Genomic DNA, 23226 nt, shown 5'->3' with positions numbered 1-23226 from the left:
TGCAAAAATTAGCTGGGCGTGGTGGCGAGCGCCTGTAGTCCTAGGTACTCAGGAGGCTGAGGCAGAAGAATTACTTGAACCCAGGAGGTGGAAGTTGCAGTGAGCCGAGATCATGCCACTGCACTCCAGCCTGGGCAACAGAGCGAGACTCCATCTCAAAAAAAAAAAAAAAAATTATTGTGTTACATTCGTCATAACCAAGAAAAGATCTTAAAAAAAAGAAAAGAAAAGAAAACAACCTGAATGCATGGGACTTCATTATTCTCCAGAAATGGATGAAGTCATTTTGGTTTGCTAGTACTATTGATCCCATATTTCCAATTTTATTAGTTATTTTTAAAGAAAGACATTTACAAACCGTTCAAATAACGTTGAGATGCTGAGTGTGTGGGCAGGAAATCCTCTTGGTCATGTTGACAAGTGTTTCCTTCGGTCCTGTGGCTGCCCACCCCTTTCTGGAAAAAAAGTTGCAAAACTTCCTGAAGTTCACTTGTGTGCACTTGGGTTCTAAGAAATTCAGTACTTCTTTGGCACCTACAAAATGCTGCAGTTCATTTGCCCATTCAATTAAAATGACACTAAAAGGGCATGACAACAAAAGGAAAAGATTCATTCAAAAAATGTGAAGATATTGCATGGCTCTTTTTCACTTGGCTCTGACCTGGCTCTGTCTGCATTTGGTTTTGCTTTTTTTTTTTTTAAAGAAAGCACAAACTCTCCATTGTTGGTAACTATTCTTTATGCTGAGGTTCAAAGGTAGCAAGAGAACCAAGCTTTATCTTGTTTGAGAGAAGCTTAGCCGGATGCGGTGGGTCACGCCTGTAATCCCAGCACTTTGGGAGGTTGAGGTGGGCGGATCCCTTGAACCCAGGAACTCGAGACCAGCCTGGACAACGTGGTAAGACCCCATCTCTACAAAAAATACAAAAACTTAGCCAGCCATGGTGGCGTGCACCTGTAGTCCTGGTTTCTCAGCAGGCTGAGGTGAGAGAAACGCCTGAGTCCAGGAAGTTGAGGCTGCAGTGCGCTGTGATCATGCCACTGCATTCCAACCTGGGCGACAGAGACCCTGTCTCGAAAGAAGTTTAAGTGTTGCAAGCCCCCTTCATTATTCCTGTAAGAAAGAAAACCAATTCACTGGTACTGAAATTTTAAACTGTTTATTTTGGCATAATTTAAATGTACAGAAAAGTTTTTTTTTCTTTTTTCTTTTCTTTTGAGACACAGTCTCGCTCTGTCACCCAGGCTGGAGTTCAGTGGCACAATCCCAGCTCACTGCAACCTCCTAGTAGAGACGGGGTTTCACCATGTTGGCCAGGCTGGTCTTGAACTCCTGACCTCACATGATCCACCCACCTCCTAAAGTACTGGGATTATAGACGTGAGCTCAGCCAAAGGTACAGAAATGTTTCAAAGCTAGCACAGATAATTCTCAGGCATGCCCTCACCCAGTTCCAGTTCCCCTAATGTTACCAGCTTACACCACTGTGGCACATTTGTCAAAACTGAGAAACCAACATTGACACATTGCTAGGAACTAAACTCTAGTCTTTATTAGGATTTCACCAGTTTTTCCTTTAATTCCTTTTTCTGTTCCAGGATCCTGCATTGGCTTCCGGATAGTACACCTACTTTTGCAGAATGTTTCATGATTAATTTCAGCAAACCATATTTATCTGAAGAGCTTAACTTACTCAAGTTCAATCTTCCCAGACATGCACCCTGGGGCTTTGACTCCAAAATGGCAACAATTGATCCCTCCCTCCCCCTTTGGTGAGGTGGCTTGGGCTTTAGGTGACGCTGAGAATTGTGCATGATCTGGCTTGTAGGAGACTGAATTTCCTGAGAATGATCTAGGGACTCTCAGCATTTTTAAAAACATCCTGTTTTTGTTTTGTTGTTTTCTTTTGAGACAAAGTCTCACTCTGTCGCCCGGGCTGGAGTGCAGCAGCGCAATCTTAGCTCACCACAACTTCTGCCTCCTGGGTTCAAGTGATTCTCCTGGCTCAGCCTCCCGAGTAGCTGAGACTACAGGCACCTGCCACCACACCGGGCTAATTTTTTTTTTCTTTCTTTTTTTTTTTTTTTTTTGGAGAAGGAGTCTCGCTTTGTCGCCCAGGCTGGAGTACAGTGGCGCCATCTTGGCTCACTGCAAGCTCCGCCTCCTGGGTCCACGCCATTCTCCTGCCTCAGCCTCTGAGTAGCTGGGACTACAGGCGCCTGCCACCAAGCCCGGCTAATTTTTTGTATTTTTAGTAGAGATGGGGTTTCACCATGTTAGCTAGGATGGTCTCGATCTCCTGACCTCACAATCCACCTGCCTCAGCCTCCCAAAGTGCTGGGATTACAGGCGTGAGCCACCGCGCCCAGCCTTTTTTTCGTATTTTTAGTAGAGACAGGGTTTCGCTTTGTTGGCCAGGCTGATCTTGAACTCCTGACCTTAAGTGATCAGCCCGCCTTGGCCTCCCTAAGCACTGGGATTGCAGGCACGAGCCACTGCGCCCGGCCAAAATATCCTCTTATTTATAGCTGACTTTGCACATCTGATATTCATGTAGGATAAGATAGCAAGCTGTACTTTTTCTGTTCTTTTTTTTTTTTTTTCATGTAAACAGCCAGGATTTATGTGGTTCCAAGAGCCAACTGGGTAAAATATGTTTTGGTGAATAAAGGTGATATGAGAAGAAAAAACCTCCAGGAACAGGGGAGGAAGTATAATTATGTTTGCCTCAGAGAACACTGGGAGAGAAACCATTCATCTTCCATTCATTCATCTTCCATTCCCAGACCTTGGAAGAATAGTCACTGTAACGTGTGGGCTGGAAGCATTGGCTTATGAAATCAGCAGGCATAGGTAGGTTTTCAGCTCCACCAACTAGCTAGGTAACCTTGGACAAGTTGCTTAACCTCTTTGAGCCTCAGTTTCCTTGTCTCCAAAATGAGACCTGAACTTTGAATAAGATCATGTATTTAACACAGCACATGAAAAAGAGAAAACATATATCTGTTACCTATTATTATTTCCAAGGACAGTCCACCCTAATTACCAACAAGCATTCCCAAACTCTTCTTAGTCTATCATTAATCTCATCCTTTCTTCCATCTTTAGATATTTGGTAGCCAAGGGCTGGGCACAGTGGCTCACGCCTGTAATCCCAGCACTTTGGGAGGCCAAGGCGGGTGAATTACTTGAGGTCGGGAGTTGGAGACCAGCCTGGCCAACACGGTGAAACCCCGTCTCTACTAAAAATACAAAAATTAACTGGGCATGGTGTCGTGCATCTGTAATCCCAGCTATTTGGGAGACTGAGTTAGGAGAATCGTTTGAACCTGAGGAGGCCGAGGTTGCAGTGAGCTGAGATCGAGCCACTGCACTCCAGCCTGGGCAACAGAATGAGTGAGACTCTGTCTAAAAAATAAAAATAAAAATAAAAACAAAAGGAATTTGGTAGGAAATAAGTTTGAGAGTTCCCAGCAGTCTACATGAAACAGTAGGGTACTCATGTCTTCAAAATATGTCTAAGTATGTATAAAATTTGATCACTGGTCACAAGCAGAAATGGGGTCCACAAAGCAGGAAAAATGTCACAGCGATGGACCTTGGATAAGCTTTCTCCAGTTTCTTCCTCCTCCAAACTGGAAACAAAATACCCATCTGACCAATAGTGGGCTGGACCTAGTTACAGGCTGCCAAGTATCTGCCCTGTTAGTGTGACCTGGAACAAAATTCTCAGCAGAGGACAGCAAACATTTGCTGAGCACACAGACCTGTGACCCTACTACATAGATTCTAGGGGCAGTGTTTGAATTACGCCATAACTGGGGGTTGCTGGCTTATGGGGAAGTGCTCTATACTAAACAAAGTGTGTGAGGCAGTCAGGCCCAGGAAAGAAGAGGTTGGCATCTGCAATTTGAAAATGTGACTCTGCTGTTTTATTTTTATTTTCAGAGACACTGTCTTGTTCTGTTGCCTGGGCTGGAGTGCAATGGTGCAATCATAGTTCACTATAACCTCAAACTCCTGGGCTCAAGTGATCCTCCCGCCTCAACCTTCCAAGCACACTGCCATGCCCAGCTAATTAAAAACAAGTTTTTTTGTTTTGTTTTTGTTTTGTTTTGTTTTTGGTAGAGATGCAAGTGTTGCTATGTTGCCCTGGCTGGTCATGATTTCCTGGTCCCTAGTGATCCTCCTGCCTCAGCCTCCCAAGCACACCCCCACACCTGGCTAATTTTTTTCTTCTTTATCTAGTTATTATTTAGCTCTCTTTATAACTGGCTTATTTTTATTATTTTTTGTAGAGAAGGGGTCTTGTTATGTTAGCCTGCCTGGTCTTAAAATGTGACTCTGTTGTTTTATACAAAACACTATCTTTTTCCATTTGAAAACAAGTAGTATTTTCCAGCATAAAATTTCAGACTTATAGACTATAGTATAGTCCTTAGGACCCATAATGTGTCTCCAAAAACTATTTACCAATGTCTGTACTTTTAGTGATCTGTAACCTCTAGGAGTAGTGGAGAGGTTAAGCAACTTGTCCAGGGTTACCCAGCTAGGATGTGGTGGAACTGAAAACCGACCTTTGCCTGTCTATTTCAGAAGCCAGTGTTTCTAGCCCCCATGTTACAGTGACTATTCTTTTTTTTTTTTTAATTTATTATTTTTTTTTGAGACGGAGTCTCGCTCTGTCGCCCAGGCTGGAGTGCAGTGGCCGGATCTCAGCTCACTGCAAGCTCCGCCTCCCGGGTTTACGCCATTCTCCTGCCTCAGCCTCCCGAGTAGCTGGGACTACAGGTGCCCGCCACCTCGCCTGGCTAGTTTTTTGTATTTTTTTAGTAGAGACGGGGTTTCACCATGTTAGCCAGGATGGTCTCGATCTCCTGACCTCGTGATCCGCCCGTCTCGGCCTCCCAAAGTGCTGGGATTACAGGCTTGAGCCACCACACCCGGCCAACAGTAACTATTCTTATAAGGTCTGGGAATGGAAGATGAATGAATGGAAGATGAATGGTTTATCCCCCAGTTTTCTCTGAGGCAAACATAATTATACTTCCTCCTTTGTTCTTGGAGGTTTTTCTCTTCTCATATCCCCTCCATTCACGAAAACAGAGTTGGGTCTATATTTTACCCAGCTGGCTCTTGGAACTGCATAAATCCTGGCTGTTTCCACTTTTTAAAAATTATGAGATTAACTACCAAACTTGAGCTGTAAGTTGTGGGTTAGCTCTTTACTCTGCTAGATAACCCGGAACAAAGTATTAACTTCTTTGAGAGCTTCCTTTTTTTCCCTTCATTGCTGTTGTGCGTTTCTACCGGAAAATGTGGGAATGTGCGTGAAGGCGACCTAGCAAAGTGCCTGGCACACAGGAAGGAGCTTGTTGAATTTATAGTTCCGGGCTCCAGAACAAGGGCGGCCCATCTTAGCCTGAGCCACTCTGACTTCGCTTTAGGAAATACTGCCTAAAGGAAAGTGATAGCAACTGCAACCAACTGTTTTTGAGGTCTGCCTGCCCACCAGTGGCGCCCTCAGCACATAGGAACAGTGTGTGGAGGTGCCTGGAACAGACACTGACTCAAGGGAGGTCTGTACAGAGGCAGTGTGGGTAAAGAAATGAATGCAGATTCCCCAAAAATCCAGAGGTATATGCAAGAGGAGGGGCACGGGTTCTTTCGAGTCACCTTCCAGGTGACCAGGTGCCTTTACAACTGTAAGGCTCTGTGAGTATGTTTTTTTCTTACTTTATGGAATAAAGGGGTGAAGAAGACAGCTGCCCTGGGTATGGCTTTGGGTCGGAATAAACATTTCTCAAATTGAAGTGTTTCAGTAATGTCTTGAGAAATCAGATTTGTTCAGGATTGCTGGAAGTGCATTATTTGATTCTAAGTTTCACTTAAAAGTCTTGGGGAAGGCCAGGTATGGTGGCTCATGCCTGTAATCCCAGTACTTGAGAGGCCAAGGCAGGCAGATCGCTTGAGCCCAGGCATTCCAGACCAGCCTAGGCAACATGGTGAAACCCTGTCTTTAAAAAAAATACAAAAAGCAGCTGGGCGTGGTGACAAATGCCTGTAGTCCCAGCTACCGGGGAGGTTGGGGTGGGAAGAGGAAGGATGACTTGAGCCCAGGAGGTTGAGACTGCAGTGAGCCGATATTGTACTACTGCACTCCAGCCTGAGCAACAGAGCAAGACACTGTCTAAAACAAAACAAAACAAAACAAAAAGTCTTGGGAAAAATCACTGACAACACAGTTTTCTTTTTTTCTTTTTCTTTTTTTTTTTTTTTTGCTCTGTGGCTCAGACTGGAGTGTGGTGGTGTGATCTCATCTCATTACAACCTCCGTCCCCCGGGGTTCAAGTGAATCTCCTGCCTCAGCCTCCCTAGTAGCTGAGATTACAGGTGCACACCACCACGCCCAGCTAATTTTTGTATTTTTTTAGAGATGGGGTTTCACCAGGCTGGTCTCAAATTCCTGATCTCAGGTGATCTGCCTGCCTTGGCCCCTCAGAGTGCTGGGATTACAGGGGTGAGCCACCGTACCCAACCGAAAACACAGCTTTCTAAAGGGATTCCTCTGGCCTGGTGCAGTGGCTCACACCTGTAATCCCATCACTTTGGAAGGCCAAGGTGGGTGGATCACCTGAGTCAGGAGTTTGAGATCAGCCTGGCCAACATGGCAAAACCCTGTCTCTACTAAAAATACAAAAACTTAGCCAGGCGTGATGGCACATGCCTGTAATCCCAGCTGCTCAGGAGGCTGAGGCAGGAGAATTGCTTGAACCCAGGAGAGGGACATTACAGTGAGCTGAGATCACGCCACTGCACTGCAGCCTGGGCAACAAGAGAGAAACTCTGTCTCAAAAAAATAAAAACTAAAGGGACTCCTCTAATCTTGACCAAGGGAGAAGGGAGTGTCCCACACTCTCTCGGGTACCAGCATGAGAGGGAGGAGAACAATTTGCTTTTGTGCAGACTTAGTGTTCTCCTGGAATTCACCACCCTTCACCTGTGCTCTATTATTTGCATTCAATGCTTTTTTATTTGGTGTCCAGAAGCTGGGTACAATTAGCCATGACAACTGCAATAAACTGATATTTCTAGCATCGTGATCATAACCACTGCCAGAAAACCTTGGATTTGGGGTCATGCATTTATCCTGAACACTGGTGCCTTTATCTTGCTCTCAGGGGACCAGAATCCAGAAGAAGAGAGAGACATGCAAATAGTTCCAATGCAGTGTAACTGTAACCATCGCTAAGTGGTAGTACCGAGGAAAAAGAAAGACGCCTAACTCCCCAGGGCCATCAGGGAAGGCTTCATAAAGAAGAGATGTTCAAATGGACTTTGAAGGATGAGTAGGAATTTGCACAGAATTTAGCTTCTTTTCGTCATGCCTCTTTTCCCTGACAAAGAAGCTAGAAGCCACCTGCACCTGAGATAGAATCTCAAGAAAGCAATAACAGTTCATCTAGTGCTAAAAATGACTTGAAACTAAAGAAAAAAATATGTTCAGCCTTTAACACCTGCTACCGTCTCCAAGGCAGTATAAGAAGATCCTTCTAGATTTTTTTTTTTTTTTTTTTTTTTTGAGACGGAGTCTTGCACTGTTGTCCAGACTGGAGTACAGTGGCGTGATCTTGGCTCACTGCAACCTCTGCCTCCCAGGTTTAAGCGATTCTCCTGCCTCAGCCTCCCAAGTAGCTGGGATTACAGGTGCCTTCCACCATGCCTGGCTAATTTTTTGTATTTTTAGTAGAGACAGGGTTTTCTATGTTGGCCAGACTGGTTTCAAACTCCTGACCTCAGGTGATCCACCCGCTTCAGCCTCCCAAAGTGCTGGGATTACAGGTATGAGCCACTATGCCCAGCTGATCCTTCCAGATTTCTGTATATACTTATTTTAACTCTTGTCCTTTGTCTCTTTCCTACCTTCCCTCCAGCCCCTTCAATACTTCCTTAATATTTCTCTTTTAACCAACAACTTTTTTCTTTTTTGAGATGGAGTCTTGCTCTGTTGCCCAGGCTATAGTGCAGTGGTATGATCTCAGCTCACTGCAACCTCTGCCTCCCAGGCTCAAGCGATTCTTGTGCCTCAGCCTCCGGAATAGCTGGGATTACAGGCGCCAACCACCACGCCCACCTAAGTTTTGTACTTTTAGTAGAGACGGGATTTCACCATGTTGGCAAGGCTGGTCTCGAACTCCTGACCTCAGGTGATCCGCCTGCCTAGACCTCCCAAACTCCTGGGATTACAGGTGTGAGTCACCTCACCTGACCTTAATCAACAACTTGTTTTAAGAATGGGAGGCAGGATGTGTGTGTGTGTGTGTGTGTGTGTGTGTGTGTGTGTGTGTGTGTAAGAGAGAAAGAGAAAGACAGAGAGAATATCCTTCCCCCACCTCTGCAATTGGCCTTAAATTTTACACACTCACCACCCCCACTTCCCTGCTTTGACGCTGTGCCTAAAGCAATGGGAATGAACTTCAGGTCTCTGGGCTTGGCCAGCGTTGCTGCTGTCCCTTGGAGTTCCAAGAAAGGTATCTCTTGGGATCAGGAGCTGGGCTGGAACCCAGGGCTCCTGAGATAGGACAAGGCTGTGCTGTGTGCACCTGTCCTGCCTTCTCACTTTGTACAGTGAGGTAGGCATCCTTTTGTATTTCCTCTTGTTTTCTTTCTTTTTTTTTTTTTTTTTTTTTTTTTTGAGACGGAGTCTCGCTCTGTCGCCCAGGCTGGAGTGCAGTGGCCGGATCTCAGCTCACTGCAAGCTCCGCCTCCCGGGTTTACGCCATTCTCCTGCCTCAGCCTCCCGAGTAGCTGGGACTACAGGCGCCCGCCACCTCGCCCGGCTAGTTTTTTGTATTTTTTAGTAGAGACGGGGTTTCACCGTGTTAGCCAGGATGGTCTCGATCTCCTGACCTCGTGATCCGCCCGTCTCGGCCTCCCAAAGTGCTGGGATTACAGGCTTGAGCCACCGCGCCCGGCCTTTCCTCTTGTTTTCTTTCTGCACCCCACTTGGCTTGGCAGCCATAAATCCACAGTTTCCTCCTTGGCATTTCTTAAATGTGTTCTGCCTGAATTAAAAACTGAAAGGGGGAAGGCCCAGTAGACCTTGAAATGTTCAGCTTGCCTTCTGTCCTTGGCCGCTGGCTTGACAGGTCCCACAAGCTCTCCTGGGAGAGTGAGCAGCTGACGAAATCCCAGAGGCCCTGAAACCTCCCTTCCAGTAAGTGCCCATGTTTGCATATCCTGGTTCAAGAATAGGAACTGCTTGTTGGAAACTGATCAGGGAGCTAAAGTTACTGATTAAGTGGATTTGCTTCCAGCTGCAGGCAGTGGCCTCCCTGAGAAAGAGGGAATCGGTAGGACTGTTTTTACAGATTAAAATCTCCCTTGTTTGTTCACTTTCTACTTCTAAAAGTTCTTGGAACCCTTTTCCAGGAAGAAGCCAGGTAAAAGTCAGAGTAGGGAAAAACCATAAGCCTTGTTTTTGTCCTCTATACTTTAAAGCTTCCTTTATTTTCAAAGAGACATACATGAGATGTCTGAAATAAGTCAACTTTAGGAAGGATAGCTAACAAGTGTTGGACATGTGCCAGGCACTGTGTGAGCACTTGGCATCCATTCTCTCTTTGGTTCCCATAAGTTAGGAATTGGCCGCCTTTCTCAGAGGAGAATGAAGTGCTGTGAGGTTAAGTCGATGACCATGAAATTGTCAGTGGTGGAACTGGGATCTTATTATTATGATTATTTTGAGACAGGGTCTCACTCTGTCGCCCAGGCTGCAGTGCAGTGGCGTGATCACAGCTCACTGCAGACTCTACTTCCCAGGCTCACATGATCGTCCCACCTCAGCCTCCCAGGTAGCTCGGACTACAGATGTATGCCACCATGCGCTGCTAATGGAACTGGGATTCAAATCTAGATTCCTTGCCCCGTGTCCTGGAGGTTGCCCAGGCATGGAAAAGATCCAGGCCTGGTCCACTGCTTTTAGGACGCGACACTTCTCAGGCAACCCCCTCTTTCAGTAATTTGCATTTTATTAGATAGAAACTGAAAACTCATGTCAAAGTGTCTGAAACCAGCAAAATAATGTTTTTTCGGTCTTTGTTCCCATTCCTTGGTTGGAGGGGGTGCTGGGTGACATTTGCTGTGAAAACAATAGCCCAGAAGCTGGGCAGAGTCCACACCTAGCTGAGTAAATAGCACCTGAAGGCCCTGGCAGGACATGCAAGCTCCCCAGGGGTGCCTTGCTTTGAGAGACAACCATGAGAATGTGCCCTTGGACTGGAAGCCTGGAATCCAGAGCTCTGGTCCTAGTTCTACTGTTATTAACACTTGCACCTCTCTGTTCCTCATCTTTGAAGTGAAGAAAACCAAGTTGATGATGTTTGCGGCCTGAGGCTACAAGAGTCAGTTTGACTTGGGCAGTGCAGCTTGATGGTTAGGCATGCAGAGAGTAGAATCCAGTTGCCTGGGGTCCAGTATGAGCTTCATGGCTGGACAAGGTGGCTTGTACCTGCAATTCCAGCACTTTTCAGAGGTCAAAGTGGGAGACCAGAGTGGACAACAGAGCAAAACCTCATGTCTACAAAACAAATAATTAGCTGGGCAGCATGGTGTGCACTTGTAGTCCCAGCTACTTGGGAGGCTGAGGTGGGATGGGAGGATTACTTGAGCCCAGGAGTTCAAGACTGCAGTGAGCTATGATCACACCACTGCACTCCAGCCTGAGTGACAGAGCAAGATCCCGTCCCTTTTTAAAATTTTTTTCTGAGATGGAGTCTTGCTCTGTTACCCAGGCTGGAGTGCGGTGGCGCAATCTCAGCTCACTGGAACCTCTGCCTTCCAGGTTCAAGTGATTCTCCTGCCTTGGCCTCCTGAGTAGCTGGGACTACAGGCGAGCACCACCACGCCTGGCTAATTTTTTTTTTTTTTTTTTTTTTGAGACAGAGTCTCGCTCAGTCGCCCAGGCTGGAGTGCAGTGGCACGATCTCAGCTCACTGCAAGCTCCGCCTCCTGGGTTCACGCCATTCTCCTGCCTCAGCCTCCCGAGTAGCTGGGACTGCAGGTGCCCGCCACTATGCCCGCCTAATGTTTTTTGTATTTTTAGTAGAGACGAGGGTTCACCATGTTGGCCAGGATGGTCTCGATCTCCTGACCTCGTGATCCACCTGTCTCGGCCTCCCAAAGTGCTGGGATTACAGGCGTGAGCCACCGTGCCCGGCCTAATTTTTGTATTTTTAGTAGAGATGCGGTTTCACCATGTTGGCCAGGCCAGTCTCAAACCTCAAGTGATCTGCCTGCTTCGGCCTCCCAAAGTTCTGGGATTACAGGTGTGAGCCTTCACACCTAGCCAAGACCCTGTCTCTTAAAAAAAAAAAGAAAAAAAAAATGGCCAACACAGTAGCTCATGCCTGTAATCCCAACACTTTAGGAGGCTGAGGTGGGTAGAAAACCTGAGGTTGGGAGTTCAAGACTAGCCTGACCAACATGGAGAAATCCCGTCTCTACTAAAAATACAAAATTAGCCAGGCATGGTGGCGTGCACCTGTAATCCCAGCTACTTGGGAGACTGAGGCAGGAGAATCACTTGAACCCAGGAGGTGGAGGTTGCGGTGAGCCGAGATTGTGCCACCACTGCACTCCAGCCAGGGCGACAAGAGTGAAACTGCATCTCAAAAAAAAAAAAAAAAGGAGCTTCACTACTTATAAATTTGGTGATCCTAAATAAGTCCTTCACTTTTCAGAGCATCTGTTTTCCTGTCAGAGATGGGGAATAATAGTAAGACCACCTCGTGGGGTTGTCAAAAAGGTAGAGTTGGAATGACTCACAGAATTCTAGAATATACCGTCACACACAACAGTTTTTTCCTTTTTTTTTTTTTTTTTTTGAGGCGGAGTCTCGCTCTGTCGCCAGGACTGGAGTGCAGTGGCCAGATCTCAGCTCACTGCAAGCTCCGCCTCCCGGGTTTACGCCATTCTCCTGCCTCAGCCTCCTGAGTAGCTGCAACTACAGGCGCCCGCCACCTCGCCCGGCTAGTTTTTGTATTTTTAGTAGAGACGGGGTTTCACCGTGTTAGCCAGGATGGTCTCGATCTCCTGACCTCGTGATCCGCCCGTCTCGGCCTTCCAAAGTGCTGGGATTACAGGCTTGAGCCACCGCGCCCAGCCAACAGACTTAACAAAATAAAAAAGAAAAGAAATTCGAGTTAACATCTAAAAGTTAAAGCTTAGTTCAGGGCTGGTACTCAATATATCTTAGGAATTATTGTTGATTCTCAAATTCTCCAAATATTCACTGAATGCCTGGCACATTTGGAGGCTTTGCACTAGTTCTATGGATAAAATGGTATTTACACATGAAATTTGTTTCAAAGAACCCACAGTCCAGGAGGACATGCACACATGACTATGTGTGTCTGACACAGAAGTAACTGTCATACACAAGATTTAAAAACTGCTGGCCGGGCGTGGCTCCTCATGTCTATAATCCCAGCACTTTGAGAGGCCGAGGCAGGTGGATCACCTGAGGTCAGGAGTTTGAGACCAGCCTAACCAACATGGAGAAACCTCGTCTCTACTAAAAATATAAATTAGCTGGGTGTGGCGGTGCATGCCTGTAATTCCAGCTACTGGGGAATCTGAGGCAGGAGAATTGCTTGAACTTGGGAGGCGGAGATTGCAGTGAGCCAAGATTGTGTCATTGCACTCCAGCCTGGGCAACAAGAGTGAAACTCCGCCTCAAAAACAACAATAAAAAAAAAAAAAAACTGCTTTGGGCTGGGCATGGTGGTTCACACTTGTAATCTCAGCACTTTGGGAGGCAGCCTGGGCTCAAGTGATCCTCCCATGTCAGCCTCCCAAATGTGAGCCATTGTACCTGGCCCAAAATATCACATTTTTAAACAAAGAAGGATCAGTACTCTTGGTGTTTCCTTTTGCTGCAGGGTCTGATGTGGTGTGTATAGCACTGCTGTCCTAAGTCCCTTGGGGGCCTCTATATTAGACGTGACGTCACATGTCCCCCAGCTGGTTGGTGTTCATCATTAGCTGCTGTGTGGTTTCCCTTCCCCTTCCCATCAAGACCTTCCACAGGGACCAATTGGCCTTATGTGCCCAGGACTGAGGGGTCTCCTGGGATGGGGGATTTTTAGTGCTTAAACTGGGACAGTTCCAGCAAAGCAGGATGATTTGTTACCCAATTAGAGAAAAAAGCAGGGACTGGATTTTTTTTTTTTTTTTTTTTTTGAGACAGGATCTTATTCTCGCCTATGCTGGAGTGCCGTGGTGTGATCATGGCTTATTGCAGTCTCCACCACTCAGGCTCATATGATCCTCCTGCCTCAGCCTCCTGAGTAGCTGGGACAACAGACATGTACCACCACACCCAGTTAATAGGGACTGGATCTTATGTATGTACCTTTGTAACTCTCAAAGGTTATAAGCCACTTGATAGCCCTCAGTAACTATTATTGGCCAAATTATATTTGGCAGAGCACCTGGCAGGGACTCAGTACATCCCTAATCAGTTGCTCATCTGAGGCACAGAAAGGTTAAAAGTGATGCAGCCAGGACCAGCTGGCAAATCCCCATGGCTCCAGCACCAGGCCTGTCTAGCACCTGAACCTCTGACCTACTGCTGCTCATCCATGTCTATCTCCTGAGACCTCGAGACATGAAGCCACCTTGGGTAACCTGTAAAGGCTTATTTGCCTAAAACCTGCTGAGGAGTCTTAATGTCCCCATCCTGTTTTAATAGACAAACACTTTGCTTTTGGAAACTTTCTGTTCCTTGGACATTGATGGTCATATTGCTTCTGGAATCATTACAGTGTGCCTTCAGCCAAAAGCAGAACTGGAAACATCCTAAGTGGGCTGGTAACGAGGCTAGCTCTGTCGACTAGTTCAAGACCCCTGAGAGCTTTGGGCCTGAAGTTCCTCAGCTTCCAAGTGAAAGGTTTCGACGTGGCATTCTGGGAGACAGCCTCTGTGACCATTAGTTTCCTCATCTGTAAAACTGGCATCATGATAAGTTTGAAGGTAATTGTGAGGCTTAAAGGGAGTCATGCATGTAAACCACCTTGCACAGTCCCTCGCAGGAGTTCTTGGCTTTTTGTTTTTTTGGGTTTTTTGTTTGTTTGTTTGTTTTGAGACAGTCTTGCTCTGTTGCCCAGACTGGAGTGCAGTGGTGCAATCTTGGCTTACTGTAGCCTTCACCCCCCTGATTCAAGGGATTCTTGCACCTCAGCCTCCCAAGTAGCTGGGATTACAGGCGCCTGCCACCATGCCCAGCTAATTTTTGTATTTTTAGTAGAGACGGAGTTTCACTATGTTGGCCAGGCTGGTCTCAAACTCCTGGCCTCAAGTGATCCGCCTGCCTCAGCCTCCCAAAGTGCTGGGATTACAGGTGTATGTCACCTCGCCCACCCAGGAGTTCATTTATTAGCTTGTTTTTCCTTCTCTTTAGTTCTCCTCTAAGTCTAAACTGCAGTGATTTTATGATTCCACTTTTCGAGTCAGTACCCCAGATGGTTTGCTCATTCATTCATTCACCCCAAAAAATGTTTATTGTTCACCTACTATGTGGCAAGCATCACACTAGGTACTGGGTGCTAAGCATATGGTGGTGGCCAAGAACCTGTCTAGAAAACATCAGAAATTGTCCAGCAATCCCCAGCGATGCAAAGAAAGACACAGCAAAAAGATCCATGATCAAATGCATCCGGAAGTCTGAAATTATAACTTTTATGATTGTTTCAAATGAATTCTGAGTAGATGCTACTTAGCAGGTGGCCACAGTTCTCCCCAGTAGCTGCTGTTCTACTTAAGACACCTGCTGCTGTTTCCAGGATGCTAACATTTACTTTGGTCTTTATGTCAATGTCATTTGCAGAGAAAGCCAGCTGTGCGGCTTTTTCTCTTTCAACATTGCCACTGAATTGTGCTTTGTTGATACGAAATTAAACACTGCTCACGTAGATAGCACCAGGTCAGCTTTCAAGACTGGTTTGAATAGGAACCTTCTGCCTAAGATGAAGAGTAGACTCCATCTTGGGGTTAGGAATGTTTTCCTTCTTTGAGGCTTGATCATCTGGCCAAATTTTACTTTACCTGGTGCTGCTTTTGTTCCCCTGGCTTTCCTTTCTTGGAGCCTTTTTAGAATAATACTTCTCTGCTTGTGGGATTTTACCAGACAGTAAAGAACTGATGAACCATAAAAAGAAAAGGTTAGATGGACAGCAGATTAGTGGTTGCCAGGTGCTGGGGGTGGGGAGAATGCTGAGTGCTTCACAGGAATGAGGACCCTTTTGGGGGTAATGAAAATGTTTTGGAACTAGACAAATGGTGGTTGTGCCGGATTGTGAATGTACTAAATGCCACTGGATTGTTCACTTTACAACAATTTATTTTATGTTACATGAATTTCCCCTCAGTTACACACACACACACACACACACACACACACACACACACACACACACAAACTAAACATTATATTAAATGAGAGAAGCCAGATACAAGAGTGTGATCTATGAGCCTAGGTATATGAAGTTTGAGAACAGGCTAGAGTACACGATGGTGATAGAAATTAGAACAGTGGGCTGGGTGTGGTGGCTCACACCTGTAATCCCAGCACTTTGGGAGGCCAAGGCGGGTGGATAACCTGAGGTCAAGAGTTCGAGACCAGCCTGGCCAACATAGTGAAACCCTGTTCTCTACTAAAAATAACAAAAATTAGCTGGGTGTGGTGGCACGCACATGTAGTCCCAGCTACTCAGGGGGCTGAGACAGGAGAATCACTTGAACCCGGGAGACAGAGGTTACAGTGACCCGAGATCGCATCACCATACTCCAGCCTGCACAACAGAGTGAGACTCCATCTCAAAAAAATTAATTAATTAATTAAAAATAATAAAATGCAGGCTATTGGTCAAGTATGAATTTCAAAGAAACAAATTACAGCCGGGCGCGGTGGCTCAAGCCTGTAATCCCAGCACTTTGGGAGGCTGAGGCGGGTGGATCACGAGGTCAGGAGATCGAGACCATCCTGGCCAACATGGTGAAACCCCGTCTCTACTAAAAAAATACAAAAAACTAGCCGGGCGAGGTGGCGGGCGCCTGTAGTCCCAGCTACTGTGAGGCTGAGGCAGGAGAATGGCGTAAACCCGGGAGGCGGAGCTTGCAGTGAGCTGAGATCCGGCCACTGCACTCCAGCCTGGGCGACACAGCGAGACTCCGTCTCAAAAAACAAAAACAAAAACAAACAAAAAAGAAAGTCGGTATAATAAGGTTGGGTGCGGCGGCTCACACCTGTAATCCCAGCACTTAGGGAGGCTGAGGCGGGAGGATCACTTGAGCCCAGGAGTTCAAGACCAGCCTGGGCAACATGGTGAGACCTCCCCTCTACAAAAAATTTAAAAATTACCTGGGCTTGGCGGCACACCTGTAGTCCCAGGTACTTGGGAGGTTAAGGTGGGAGGATCACTTAAGCCCGGGAAGCAGAGGTTGCAGTGAGTCAAGATTGTGCCACTGGCACCACTGCACTCCAGCCTGGGTGACAGAGTAAGACTCCATCTTGAAAAAAAAAAGATTGTGCCACTGCAATCCAGCCTGGGCAACAGAGCTGTCTCAATAAACAAACAAACAAACAAAAACCTCAAAGACTTCCAGTCCCTTTCATTTGTCCTACTCCTAGAAAGTTTGTGCCCAGACAGGAGATTGGAGGTTCTTCTCTAGAAAACCTGAGTTGTCTCAGATAAATGATTCCCACACACTCTCATTTTGGGAGTCATCAAAGGAAAAAGCAAGTTTCCCCTTGATCATTTTACAGGAAAAATCAAGCAATTAATAAGCCCTTCACATATAAATAGAGAACTTCCCATCAGATTCCTATTTCCCTCATTCTCAACTTGGTCAAACACACTGTCAGGATAGAATAAAGAATTTCTTCAGGGCTGGTGTGATGTCTCAAGGCTGTAATCCTGGCACTTTGGGAGGCTGAAGTGGGAGGATCACTTGAGTCCAGGAGTTCGAGACCAGGCTGAGCTGATCATAGTGAGACCTCATTTCTACAAAAAGTAAAAAAATTAGCTGGGCATGGTGGTGTGCACCTGTAATCCCACCTACTTGGGAGGCTGAGCTAGGAGGATTGCTTGAGCCCAGGAGGTCAGGGCTACAGTGAACTATGATCACTACACTCTAGACTGAGTGACAGAGTGAGACTCCATCTCACAAAAAAAAAAAAAAAAAAAAAAAAAAATAGCAATAGGTATATGTTTAAAAAAGTAAAGAAACGAAGAAAATGAGGCAGGTTAAACAGGCTTCGTGTGGTGGCTCACACTTGTAATTCCAGCACTTTGGGAGGCTAAGGCGGGAGGCTTGGGTGAGGCCAGGAGTTCGAGACCAGCCTGGCCAACACAATAAGATTTCCCCCGCCCCACCCCCAGCCCCCATCTCTATTTTTAAAAACAGTTACAGGAAAAGCAAAATGTTATAAAAGAATGAAAGTGTAATCACTACATACTATGTGTCTCAGCTGTGAATAATAATTACATAATCACAATAGTGTGCACGCTGTATTCATTTAATAAAAATAGTGACAAAATATATTGGGAGAAGGGGGAAAGTGGGAATGGTGGTAAAAAGAAAATTAATCACTCATTTGGAAGTCAATGAATAAAGTCAAAAACTGATAAACTGAGATAAAGCAAAGTAGACATTGTTTAGAAGAATGGTGGCAGCCGGACATGGTGGCTCACACCTGTAATCCCAACACTTTGGGAGGCCGAGGCAGGTGGATCACCTGAGGCTGGTTCAAGACCAGCCTGACCAATATGGAGAAACGCCGTCTCTACTAAAAATACAAAATTAGCCAGCCGTGTAGCCATATGTAGAAAGCTGAAACTGGACCCTTTCCTTACACCTTATACAAAAATTAATTCAAGATGGATTAAGGACTTAAATGTTAGACCTAAAACCATAAAAATCCTAGAAGAAAACCTGGGCAATACCATTCAGGACATAGCATGGGTAAGAACTTCAAAACACCAAAAGCAATGGCAACAAAAGCCAAAATTGACAAATGGGATCTAATTAAACTAAAGAGCTTCTGCACAGCAAAAGAAACTACCATCAGAATGAACAGGCAACCTATAGAATGGGAGAAAATGTTTACAATCTACTCATCTAACAAAGGGTTAATATCCAGAATCTACAAAGAGCTTGTAAATTTGCTTAAATTTACAAGAAAAAATAAAACAACCCCATCAAAAAGTGGGCAAAGGATATGAACAGACACTTCTCAAAAGAAGACATTTATGCAACCAATAGACACATGAAAAAATGCTCATCATCACTGGCCATCAAAGAAATGCAAATCAGAACCACAATGAGATACCATCTCACACCAGTTAGAATGGTGATCATTAAAAAGTCCTGCTGTTACAGGTGCTGGAGAGGATGTGGACAAAGAGGAACTGTTTTACACTGCTGGTGGGACTGTAAACTAGTTCAACCATTGTGGAAGACAGTGTGGCGATTCCCCAAGGATCTAGAACTAGAAATACCATTTGACCTAGCCATCCTATTACTGGGTATATACCCAAAGGATTATAAATCATGCTGCTATAAAGACACATGCACATGTATGTTTACTGCAGCACTATTCACAGTAGCAAAGACTTGGAACCAACCCAAATGTCCATCAATGATAGACTGGTTTAAGAAAATGTGGCACATATACACCATGGAATACTATGCAGCCATAAAAAAGGATGAGTTCATGTCCTTTGTAGGGACATGGATGAAGCTGGAAACCATCATTCTGAGCAAACTATTGCAAGGACAGAAAACCAAACACCACGTGTTCTCACTAATAGGTGGGAATTGAACAATGAGAACACCTGGACTCAGGGTGGGGAACATCACACACCGGGGCCTGTCATGGGGTGGGGGGAGGGGAGAGGGATAGCATTAGGAGATATACCTAATGTAAATGACAAGTTAATGGGTGTGGCACACCAACATGGTACATGTATACATATGTAACAAACCTGCATGTTGTGCACATGTACCCTAGAACTTAAAGTATAAAAAAAAATTAGCCAGCCATGGTGGCGCATGCCTGCAATCCCAGGTACTCGGGAGGCTGACGCAGGAGAATCGCTTGAACCCAGGAGGTGGAAGTTGCAGTGAGCCAAGATTGCACCATTGCACTCCAGCCTGGGCAACAAAAGCGAAACTCTGTCTCAAAAAAAAAAAAAAAAAAAAAAGAGGAAGAATGGTGGCTGGGCATGGTGGTTCATGCCTGTAATCTCAGCACTTTGGGAGGCTGGGGTGGGTGGATCTCTTGAGCCCAGGAATTTGAGACCAGCCTGGGCAACACTGAGAAACCATGTTGCTATAAAAAATTAAAACAAATTAGACAAGTATGGTGACACATACCTATAGCCCTAGCTACTTGGGAGGCTGAGGTTGGAGGATTGCTTGAACCCAAGGGGTCAAGGCTGCAATGAGCCATGATTGTGCAGCTTCTCTCCAGCCTGGGTGACAGAGTGAGACTTTGTCTCAAAAAAAGGAAAAAAGAAAAAAAGAAAAGAAGAAGGGTGATAAAAGCATGAAGTAACAAGAAGTCACAGCAGAGGTTGCCTCTGAGACATAAGACTGAGGAGAGGACAGGGATGGAGAAGGCAAGCTGGTTTTGTTGTCAGTTTTTAAAACCTGCCTTGACCAAACAAACTCCACGCACATATTCCTTAAATAAAACAAAATATAGGGTCGGGTGAGGTGGCTCACGCCTGTAATCCCAGCACTTTGGGAGGCCGAGGCAGGCAGATCACCTGAGGTCAAGAATTTGAGACCATCCTGGCCAACATGGTGAAACCCTGTCTCTCCTAAAAATGCAAAAATTAGCCGGGTGTGGTGGCACATGCCTGAAGTCCCAGCTACTCGGGGAGCCTGAGGCAAAAGAATTGCTTGAAACCAGGAGGTGGAGGTTGCAGTGAGCCAAGATGGCACCATTGCACTCCTGCCTGGGCGACAGAGTGAGACTCCGTCTCAAAATAAAATAAATGAACAAACAAAATATAGTTGAAAAATGGAAACCTGGAATTAGAATGATCAAATTGCTTGGCTACTGAACTATTTTGCATGATTATTTGTTATTTAGGAAAACCAGGGTTAGTTTTGGGGCTTAGAACACCTAGAGGGAGGAGGCAGGAGAGAAATGGTAGGATTGGGGGAGAATTGTACCAAGCAGGGGACATTTTCCTCCATCTTCCCCACTGTCTCTAAGTCCTAGAGCCTCCTACAGGAGCCACAGTACTAGGGCCAGCCTCTTTTCTTGCTACCCTTTGCATTTGAGGTTACGAATTCCGGGCACCACACAGCGGCACCCTCCAAAACTCCTGCTCCATCTCTGGGAATCTTTCGGGCACTGCTTCCTGAACCTAGTGGCCAGTCACGCTTGCTCTCAGATGCTCATCCCTGGCTTCTGATCTCTTGCCCAACACTTACTTTCCTTTTTTTTTTTTTTTTTTTTCTTTTTCCTGAGACGGAGCCTTGCTCTGTTGCCCAGGGTGGAGTGCAGTGACTTGATCTTGGCTCACTGCAGCCTCTGCCTCCCGGGTTCAAGCAATTCTCCTGCCTCAGTCTCCTGAGTAGCTTGGATTACAGGTGCCTGCCACCGCTTCCAGCTAAGTTTTGTGTTTTTAGTAGAAACAGTGTTTCTGCGTGTTGGCTTGGCTGGTCTCAAACTCCTGACCTCAGGTGATCCACTTACTTCAGCCTCCCAAAGTGCTAGGATTACAGGCGTGAGCCACTGTGCCTGGCCCAACACACCTCATCTTTTATGTATGTATGTATGTATGTATTTATTTATTTTGAGACAGAGTCTCACTCTGTTGCCAGTCTGGAGTGCAGTGGCACCATCTCAGTTCACTGCAGCCTCCACCTCCCAGGTTCAAGCGATTCTCCTGCCTCAGCCTCCACAGTAGCTGGTATTACAGGCATGTGCCACCACACTCAGCTAATTTTGGTATTTTTAGTAGAAATAGGGTTTCACAATGTTGGCCAGGCTGGTCTTCAACTCCTGATCTCAAGTGATCTGCCCACCTTGGCCTTCCAAAGTGCTGGGTTTACAGGCCTGAGTCACTGTACCAGTCTTACTTATTTTTATTACTTTTTTTTTTACATTTCATCTTTTTTTTTTTTTTTTTTTTTTTTGAGACAGAGTCTCACTCTGTTGCCCTGGTTGGAGTGCAGTGGCCCGATCTTGGCTCACTGCAAGCTCCACCTCCCGGGTTCACACCATTCTCCTGCCTCAGCCTCCCGAGTAGCTGGGACTACAGGCGCCTGCCACCACACCCAGCTAATTTTTTTGTATTTTTAGTACAGACGTGGTCTCACCATGTTAGCCAGGATGGCCTTGATCTGCTGACCTCATGATCCGCCTGCCTCAGCCTCCCAAAGTGCTGGGATTACAGGTGTGAGCCACCACGCCCAGCCTTTTTTTTTTTGAGATGGAGTCTCGCTCTGTTGCCCAGGCTGGAGTTCAACAGCACAATCTCGGCTTACTACAACCTCCGCCTCCCGGGTTCTAGCAATTCTACTGCCTCAGCTTCCTGAGTAGCTAGGATTACAGGCGCCTGCCACCATGCCCGGATAATTTTTTGTATTTTTAGTAGAGATGGGGTTTCACCATGCTGGCCAGGCTGGTCTCAAACTCCCAAATTCAGGCCATCTGCCCGTCTCGTCCTCCCAAATTGTTAGGATTACAGGTGTCAGCCACTACGCCCAGCCTTGGATCCACTTTTTATGAGAAGCTCGTATTTTTACCAATCTCAGGCTTTTGCAATTCATAATCCCACTTTTTAAAAGTGGGGAGGGGAAATGTGTCCAAAGCTAGGTCAGTTTTTGCCAAGAAAGAATATTTGGCGAGGAGCGATCATCTGTTACCACAAAAAGTAGGAAGAACATGATCTCAGAATATTGGATAGACTTTTTAATTTAGTACGTTACGGTTTTTGAAAAAATGCCCTACATTGTGCTTATTTTTCTCATTTCTCTGCTTTCATAGGGTTTGGCCCCTGGGAACCAACAGGCCAATGCGGTTGGCGATGGCACCGCAAAGAGCTGCAGGGCCATCTAGTGGCCAATGGTCTTCACTGCACATGCGATAATGGTTCTATTCAGCAGTTCCCCAAAACAAAACCAGGTAACACACACCCAGGGTTTCCCCAATGAGGATCAACTTTTGCCACTTTCAAACATTTTATAAATGTTTGACATTTGTTTTATAAACATTCCTACAGCTTTGCACTTAAAAAGATTGCCTCACTATAAATCTGAAGATTAACTTTCCAGCCATTGCAAGGTGATTTTGAGCCACTGTGTGCCAAATCAGACAGGCCTGAGTTAGTGCTTGTTGTTGGGTGACTTTGGGCAAGTTACTCAATCTTCCTGACTTTCCGTTTCCTCTTGTGTATCAAAGACAGGACTGTTCTGAAGATGAAGGCAAGTGTGCATGTCATGCATGTGCTACGGTTCTTGACAAATAAGTGTTTGCTATGGATTTAGCGCCTGTAGAAAGAAAGTCCAGGCAAGGGACAGAAACCTAATCAAACAGGCTGAAGCAAAGGCTTGCTATACGAAACCTGAGCAACCGAGTGCAGTGACTGACGCCTGTAATCCCATCACTTTGGGAGGCCAACACAGAAGGATCACTTGAAGCCAGGAGTTCAAAACCAGCCTGGTCAACATGGAGAGACCCCCATCTCTACAAAAAAATAAAAATTTAGGCGGGTGCATCTGTAGTCTCAGCTACTCAGGAGGCTGAGGCAGAGGATCTCTTGAACCCAAGAGTTTGAGGTTGCAATGAACTGTGATTGCACTACTATACTCCAGCCTGGGAAATAAACAGAGACCATGTTTAAAAGAAAGAGAGGCCGGGCGCACTGCTCATGCCTGCACTTTGAGAGGCCAAGGCAGGTGGATGACTTGAGCCCAGGGGTGTTAGACCAGCTTGGGCAACATGGTGAAACCCTGTCTCTACAAAAAAATTTAAAAAATTATATGCGTGGTGGCCCAGGCCTGTGATCCCAGCTACTCGGAAGGATGAGCTGGGAAGATCACTTAAGCCTGGGAGGCAGAGGTTGCAGTGAGCTGAGATCATGTGATTGCACTCTGGCCTGGGTAATGGGAGTGAAATCCTGTCTCAAATAAAAGAGAAAGCA

The 23226-nt window shown here is 45.9% G+C and overlaps 1 long non-coding RNA gene across 1 annotated transcript; it reads left to right on the top strand.

Annotated features, from left to right (window-relative positions):
* Positions 1-13857: 13857 nt before the first annotated feature.
* Positions 13858-22760, top strand: LOC115892709. The gene is made up of 3 exons (XR_004052605.1): positions 13858-14035; positions 22071-22208; positions 22485-22760. It is a non-coding gene; the product is annotated as an uncharacterized LOC115892709 (long non-coding RNA).
* Positions 22761-23226: the final 466 nt, after the last annotated feature.

This window comes from Rhinopithecus roxellana, chromosome 13 (assembly GCF_007565055.1).
Source record: "Rhinopithecus roxellana isolate Shanxi Qingling chromosome 13, ASM756505v1, whole genome shotgun sequence".
Classification (NCBI taxonomy): Eukaryota; Metazoa; Chordata; class Mammalia; order Primates; family Cercopithecidae; genus Rhinopithecus; species Rhinopithecus roxellana.
Note: the sequence above shows the minus strand (reverse complement) of the source record. Positions and strands in the feature narration are given on the sequence as shown.